Consider the following 8603-nt stretch of genomic DNA (forward strand, 5'->3'; position numbering starts at 1 on the left):
ATGCTGAGTGACTCCAGTCAGGCTTCCTTAGCAACTAGGTTGCTAGGGTGGGTAGAGTCACGTTGGGTTAACCTCCTCGTGGTCGCTATAATGTGGTTCTCGCTCTCAGTGGGGCACATGGTAAGTTGTGCTTGGATGCCGCAGAGAATAGCGTGAAGCCTCCACACGCGCTAGGTCTCCACGGTAATGCGCTCAACAAGCCACGTGGTAGGATGATTGATGGTCTCAGACGTGGAGGCACTGAGATTTGTCCTCTGCCACTCGGATTGAGGCGAGTCACTACGCCAGCACGAGGACTTAGAGCACATTGGGAATTGGGCATTCCAAATTGGGGAGAAAAGAAAAAAAAATTTAACTTGTCAAAAAGGTTGCTGACCCCTGGCATATGCATTGTATATGCAATTTTGAACAAAAGACAACTATGTTTGTGATTTCTTGGATAGACAGTCATTTTTTTTTTTCCTATAAAGTGCAGTATATTTGGGAGGTGGAGGTTCCGATGTTATGAGCGCTCCAGTGACATCATCATAGGATAATCACATCGCATATTGAATTATCCAACAATTTATCGCATATCGTATTTTTACTCCATATCATGCAGCCCTAGCAGGACATGTCCCAAACAAGTCAAAACGAGGAAGAACTTGTTATTAAGGGGTGTTGTTAGGTAAAACATGACAACATGATCACGCAGGAACTCGACATGTTGCTGCCAAATGTTCTGGTACCCTGACATTGAACCCATTCTGCCAATTTACTGCCAAGCGCCATCTCCCATCAGACATCTTGGCATCAATTCAAATGTGTTTACAATTTCCTGTGGTGCTACTGATAGCGCTCTGCATGAGCAACCTCAGAGACACGGGTTCTGTTCCCATGGAAACAAGGAAATAATCATATTCACAAAATCAATGATGATGCAATTGAGGTTACATTTTCACTCTAAGATTATATTTTTTATCCACTGATGGTTGGGGGTTGGGTTAGGGGATAGTGTTAATAAAATATGTATTCCTGTTGACTGTATTACATTATTTACAACCAAAAACAACTTGCTTTTGGCACCACTCTGTGAACATTTCACCTGGAAACAGAAGCTCACACACATCAAAAACACTTCTAGCTTTGGCCACTAGGGACAGCTGTTCGAATTTCAGTAGAGCACAGACTGATTTCAGCTTAAGAACTTTCGACTTACTGTTGCCGTATTCACAGCAGGATCAGTCTGAACGTGAAGAGGAATCAATATTTTATGCAGCAACTTGCCACATCAATATAACTATAAAACATTCAACTGATGTGTGGTTTGAGTCTATACTATACATTTTATAATATAAGTTTTAAGTCTTTTAGTTTAAATTCAAGTGTTACAAAATGTTCAGATTTCTATTCTTTTAATTTGTTTCTATGAAGCTCTAAAAAAGAAAATGTAATCAAATGCGATGAAGTACCTTTCATTTGTAAAATATTTGATTCAATGGGTTGTCAAATAACAAAAAGGATTTAGTACATGGTTATTTACTTTGTTAATACATTTTCCATTGAAATTCCAGGACTATCTCTTAATACATAATGTTATCATAATTTACAATTACTGATACCATAATGTAAGATTTTGGTCATACAGCCTACCTCTAAAGTATACATGCATGATATGTATGTCAGCAAATAATATTCTTTTCTAACAGATAAAAAAAGTGGTTTTGGTAACACAACTAGTGCTGGGAGATATGATGATGTAATCGGATATCGACGATCGACAATGTCTTACAAAGATCCCGATCCCGAACAGATGATGATCGACAATATCGGGAAATGGCAAAACCATGGATCTGAGAAGTCACCAAATATATTAAACAGTGGCCAGGGTGTGAAATTAGCACCCTAACCCACAAGATGCAACAAGGCTGAATCCAGTTCGCAAGCTCCTCGTCCAAATGTATTTCATGTGCGGGTAATTTTGCTTATCTGCCCGCAACAGGCGGGAGACCTGTAAGATGTCTTGGAGTGACACATGACAAGAAATGCTGTTAGTCACAAAGACACATGCTTGAAGAAACACACTTTATTATATTTCTAAGAATAGACAAAAGAAAAGCCTTTAATGCTTGTGTCAGATTCACTGTTTGTTCAAAGGCATGCAGCATGAGAATGTCATGTAGAACACATGCATGGAAAGAGTTTTCACTCTTTTGTCTGTGTTTTATTCATCTGAAAACTGTTTGCAAGAATAATGTCATCAGTGAGAATGCAGCAAATTTTCTCCGATCATCTCGGGAGGTGCTGTGAGTTTAGTTCGCTTTATTTACATGCAATTGCCATGCATTGTGAACGCAACTCTGCAGGTTCAGTAATATATATCTTTGTATTAAAAAGATGAAAGTGACAAAGATGAAAAATATTAAATCATAAAGTAATACAAGGCATGTTCACCTTGAATCTACACCTTGAGTTTTATTTTATTTTCTTTAGGCAACATTAACTGTATTACCAAAACGCAATACAAACACAAATTTGATAAGAACACACATTTGGCAGCATTATTTTGGGAACACAAGGAAATTTATTAGGCTGATTTATTTTGATTATTATTGTCATTACATTTATAATTGTCTTTAGTTCTTAATCTGTAGGCTATTAGTAATTTGTCATTGACTGATACTGATGGCAAATGGTGCCGTTGGAGACGGTAATTGTTTGGATTTTGAGAGGTGGTTAAATACGATTTTTTGATCACTTTGTTATTTTATTGCTTTTTTCATTTAGTTTAAAGTGCAATTTGAATTTAGAAATGTCTTTTGCTTAAGTTTTTCGTGTTTCAATAAATGAATTACATTTTTAAAGCAAAATCAATAAAGCAAAAAACAAATTCACCGACCCTCCGCAGGGAGGTTGACGATGTAATCGGATATCGCGATATTTTTTAAGGCAATTATCGCTAAAATATTTTTTACATTTCGTCCAACCCTAAACACAACTGCTTCAACAAGTCGTGTAAAAATGTAAAATATATCAAGCTCAGAAGCTTTCTTGTTCATGTCCATCATGACAAACCCAATGTAGGTCAATGTGTCTAAAGCATTATTTTAAATATGGCGATCATGATGAATTAAGTGATGATTTTTATTATGGTATATGGAAAACAGTGGAAAGGAAGTTGCATGAGTCAACATCTTATAGAATTTATGACAGCTTTCCTTCACACATCTTATGTTGAAAAGGTCCAAAACATGAGTGATATTTGCCATTCCAATTCAGCACAGTGCATTGTTGCAAACAAAAACATGAATTTACCGTACTATACTAACAGTGGGGGATCTGAATTGCATATTGTGAAACCCAATACGGCCTTTCTTATATGTGCATATATGAGAAATTATCTACAAAGATAGAAGATGAAAAATGTAAATGCTGACACCAGAAAGCATTAATAACAGAAATTCTGAATTGATTCCTGGAGGGCAGGAGGGACACATACTGTGTCGACAACAATGGATCATATCATATTCTAAACACTGCTGTGCAAACAGATATCTTGCAAACACAATCTATGGTTGAAAGGAACATACTGTATTTGAGACTAAACTCATAAATATGTATCCTGGGTGATTTTCCAATCCAATATTGACCTCCGAGCTTAACTCAAGTATTTGCTCTTCTTAGAAAACCAGAGTCCTGGGAAAAGCACGGAGATAAAAAGTAAAATCACTGGAAAGGAGAAAACAATATTTGACTTAAAGAACAATAAAAAAGGTATAAAATAGCCTACTAGTACTTCAACTAATGGTAGTATATAGTAACAATGACTGCCCACTTTTTCAGAGGCCTTAGTTCCAGAGGTATTGTCTCCATAGATACTTAAAAATTTTAAATGAAGCTGAAGTCACACTGACTTCTACAGAAGCATTTATCATCGCTTAACAACACTGAAGCTCATAGCAGATCTGTCTTGAAAGGTGTATACATTATTGTTAAAAATCAATTTCTCTATGGAAAAAAATTAATAGGACTTTAACTTCTGTAACCACACTGTTGTGCTCTATTGACACTGCCAAAAAAAAAAAAAATAATTTTTTTTTTTTTTTTTTTTGCCAAAGTCTGCAGACATAGCCATCATTGTTATGGAATAAAGCAAGCAACTGAAGTTTCTCAACTGCCTGGACTGAGAATTTGAAAATACGGTGGCATCACAGTTTCACACAACAGGGCTTGATAAATCAACCCAGAGATAAAATAAGACAGACAGAAAACAGATCACCATCTGCTTGTCTTACGCATAGTGCTGCACTCTCTGGGACTAGCGCTGGAGATGTGTGCCTCTTTGCTGTGCATGTTTATTCATAATCATCAACATCATTATCAGAAACAAGAAAATGATTGTATGGAGAACAACTTCCCAACCTAAATAAATAAGAGCAGGTAAAAAGTAATGGATAGTCAAATGTTATTTTCATTAAGGATGCTTTCACACTCAGTTCGATTGCATGGACCGAACCAGAGTTCGTCCCAAAGTGGGTCGCAGTGGGCAAAAGTTTGAGAAACCTTGCCCATAGACCACCTTTTCAAGCAGACTAGGGTGCGGTTCAGAAAACTCATCCAAACTAACCGAACTTTGACAACATTTGCACCAAAAGTGCTAGAGGAATTTCATCAAGCTAATAATGTCAGACTGAGCTTAGCAGGTAAACCCAACCCTGCTGAATAAAAAAACTTAAACAACCCTAATCTGGTTTGCTGGTCTTAGCTGGTCTCCCAGCCTGGTCATGCTGGTCTATTGGCTGGTTTTAATGGGCACTTTTCAGCTAATCAGGTAAGATTATCCAACTGAGCACTAGCTGGGGGGGGGGGGTCAGCAGGGCAGGAAAGTGTGTTTTCTGCCATATTTTCACCACACATACAGACTTAACTACGCACTCATCTCTGTTCTGGTTCTGGTCACAATGCCTTTTCAAACCCCCTTAATCAAACTTCTGCACTTATATGAGATGCATAACCCCTGCTTTCTTATGTTACCATGGTAACTTAATCAGAAAAGACGGGATACCATTTCTTTCATCTTCCTTTTCTTCTTCGAGTAATAAATTCCCACACATTCACCACCCACACCTGTCTCCAGAATAATGGCAGCAATGTAAAAGCACATTACTGCAACTACTGCTTTATGCTTTTATTAGCAAAAACACCAGCAGTGCAAAAAGTGATGTGGACTTTGGATAATCACCGTGACATGGTTTTTCTTGTAAAACAGGTGAAACAAGTTTGAGGATCACCTCAGCCTGGGATACCACAAACCACACAGAAACAAATGGAGAAGAAAAGCACTGTGAGCATCAATTCGAACGTGTGAGCACAAATGTGTGGATGCGACAGGAAATGAAGACATAAAACGGTCAGACATTAGATAAACAATTCCCTGCACCTGTCCTCATGTTTTTCCTGCAAACTGTAAGCAACAATTACTCTCTGACACTAAGCAGCAGAGCATGAAATACATCAGACCAGGAGCAGTGAGACAGCCAAGAGCACATTTAACAGACTATTACAGCACGACCACTCATAGTAACTACCCAAAACCACAAAATGATAAACAAAGCCTCAAATTATGGTAGTTTGAGAGGAAGAAATGTTCATTTACTGTCTACGACTACGTTATCAAATAACCAAGTTGGTTTTTGCCAAAGGCAACAAAAGGTACAAAGGTTTTCTTTCATATTATAACCCAGCAAAAGACAGCAGTTTAAAAATATCTCCAGAGGAATTTCAGATGGAAAAACATTGTCGAGTCGCAGACTTTCAAATGCCTTATTGCTTTAACATATTACAAACATGTCTAAGCTACAGAAACATTTTCATGTAATATTATTCCAGCATTAGTCTTTGTAATATTGCCCCGTATTTATTAACAGATCACCCAACGCATATAAATATAAATGAGAAACAGCTAAAACCAAAATCTTAAAGTCTTAAAGGAATATTCGGGGTTCAATACAAGTTAAAATCAATCGACAGCATTTGTGGCATAATATCGATTACAACAAAAAAATATTTTGACTTGTCCCTCCTTTTTTTCCCCCAATTTTGGAATGCCCAATTCCCACTACTAAGTAGGTCCTCGTGGTGGCGCGGTTGCCTCCGCTTCTGAGAACGTCAGTCCACGCAGCTTATCACGTGGCTCGTTGTGCATGACACCGCGGAGACGCCGCATGTGGAGGCTCATGCTACTCCCCGCGATCCACGCACAACTTCCCACATGCCCCAATGTGAGCGAGAACCACTAATTGCGACCACGAGGAGGTTACCCCATGTGACTCTACCCTCCCTAGCAACCGGGCCAATTTGGTTGCTTAGGAGACCTGGCTTGAGTCACTCAGCACACCCTGGATTTGAACTCGTGACTCCAGGGGTGGTAGTCAGCGTCAATACTCACTGAGCTACCCAGGCCACCCTGCCCCTCCTTTAAAAAAAATTAAAAGAAATAAAAAATAAAAAAAATAACATCTAGGTTCCAGTGAGGCACTTACAATGGAAGTGAATGGGGCCAATAAGTAAACATTAAAATACTCAATATTTCAAAAGTATAGCCACAAGACCTAAACAATATGTGTGTTAACATGATTTTAGTGTGATAAAATCATTTACTAACATTTCTGTGTAACATTATAGCCAATATTACAACTTCATTGCCATGATGATGTAATGTCAACAAATCCTAAAATTACTGTATAAATTTCGATTTAAATAACTTTACAACTCAAATAATACATGAGTTTTCACAGAAGAATTAATGTAAGAGCTTTAATAAAATTATAAGCTTCACATTTCTGCCTTTAACCCTCCAAAATTTGGCCCCGTTTACTTCCATTGTAAGTGCCTCACTGTTTTTTATTTTTTTATTATTTATTTATTTTTTTTTTTTTATGAAAAGGAGGGACAAATCGAAAAAAAAAATTTTGTGGTATTCAACATTATTCCACAAATGTTGTGGATTGAGCATAACTTGTATTGAACCCGGAATAGTCCTTTAACTGGTTCGCTGGTCTTATAAGGTTTAAGATGGTGATCAGCTGGTAAGCCAGCTGTTCTTCCAGCCTGACCAGCTAAAAAGTGCCCCAAATCCCTCTAAAACCAACCAACCTAACCAGGCTGCGCTCAGCTAAATCCTACCAACCAGCAGATATATGGTCATAAAAACTTTTGTATATCTAGTTATGAATTTGACATGGGGTGGGGCTCTAAATTCAAACACTTCAGCATAACACAGTTGCAGATAATAGATACTTGACTCTGTAGACGTAACAACAACAAACTAATGTGAGAGAATCTCTATTTTCTCCTCACCGATTAACAAAAGCCGCGCGAAGCGCACCGGTTGGATGACAATCATTAACGGCACAAGTATGACTCAAGCAATGAACTCTATATTGCTTGAACTCTGAATGTTACATAACACACGTTTTGTCAATCTTACATTTTAAAATAGTTTCTCTCTCTCTCTCTCTCTCTCTCGCTCTCTCTTCAAAACAAACGTAATTAACTATCAAACCAGCGTGCGTTTTGTGAACTAGTAAGTTGCTGCGTGCTCGAGCGCGCATACCTTCAGTGTCTGGGCTGTTAGTTTGTATTCTTCATATACTTTATATAACACATGTTGAGTAGTATTGACAGTCACCGATTCGGCAATTCATTCACATTAACTTCATGCGGCGGGAAACGCAGTTTAAGCTTTCCTGCAAAACCACCTCAGTTTCTGAACTCGGTTATAAATGTCCCTGTGTATAACTATGTGAGATTGTTAGGTATTTCGACTGCACAAAATAAATTTAATTTGTAACAAGAAAACGAAAAATAGATATATCTTTCTCACCAGAATAGATGAAAGAAGCCTCTGTTCTTTTTTCCGTCTCTGCTGTGGTATTTTCGGTATGTCGTCCGATTATTCTTCTGATTAATTTACATTGCAGTGCTCTTTGGGTTTGCGAACAAGCAAGACTTCGACGGATCTATCAATTTACCGTAATGTGCGACATACACAATATCTGCGCACTTCACTATACCGTAATACACAGAGAGGTCGCATACACGTAATAGGCAGATTGTTCACTGAAACACAACGAATATACAAGGCTCTGTTGCTAAAAAATTGCCTGAGGACTGATTTCGTCAACATACAGTTAGCTGAGAGACGCTTGTAAAATCTTTGGAGTTGTGAATAATTAGATTTACTGAGGGAATAAAGCTATAAAGATCCATTTGTATATGTGCAAGCAGTGCTGACTTCCAAAAACTTTTCAAGATACCTCCGTAAATTAGTGATAGTGATATATAAATCAGGACAGATAACAAAAGCCTTTTCAATGGATAATAATTTTTAATTTTTTCTTTCTTTTTTTTTTAGTAAACCTTGAGTAAATAGTGAATTGGTCATATTAAGTTATTTAATTTGCTGTCATTAAATTGTATTATGAATCAGCAAACATTATATTGTAAATTGGCCTCACTGGTCTGTAGATGGCAGCATAATGATCATCAACTTGTACGGGTAATATATTTAGACAACACGTAATATTAAGGTACACGTAAGATAACACGGTAATGTAATACGA

General features: G+C 37.5%; 1 protein-coding gene across 1 annotated transcript in view; it reads right to left on the minus strand.

The window, feature by feature from the left end:
• Nucleotides 1-8020, minus strand: part of LOC127456528 (tumor protein p53-inducible protein 11-like) — a 75065-nt gene extending 67045 nt beyond the window's left edge. Inside the window, exon 1 of the mRNA XM_051725074.1 lies at nucleotides 7865-8020. The gene's annotated coding sequence lies outside the window, so the exon portion shown is untranslated. The remainder of the gene's footprint in view (nucleotides 1-7864) is intronic.
• Nucleotides 8021-8603: the final 583 nt, after the last annotated feature.

The sequence above is a fragment of the Myxocyprinus asiaticus genome, chromosome 18 (genome assembly GCF_019703515.2).
Source record: "Myxocyprinus asiaticus isolate MX2 ecotype Aquarium Trade chromosome 18, UBuf_Myxa_2, whole genome shotgun sequence".
In the NCBI taxonomy this organism is placed as follows: domain Eukaryota; kingdom Metazoa; phylum Chordata; class Actinopteri; order Cypriniformes; family Catostomidae; genus Myxocyprinus; species Myxocyprinus asiaticus.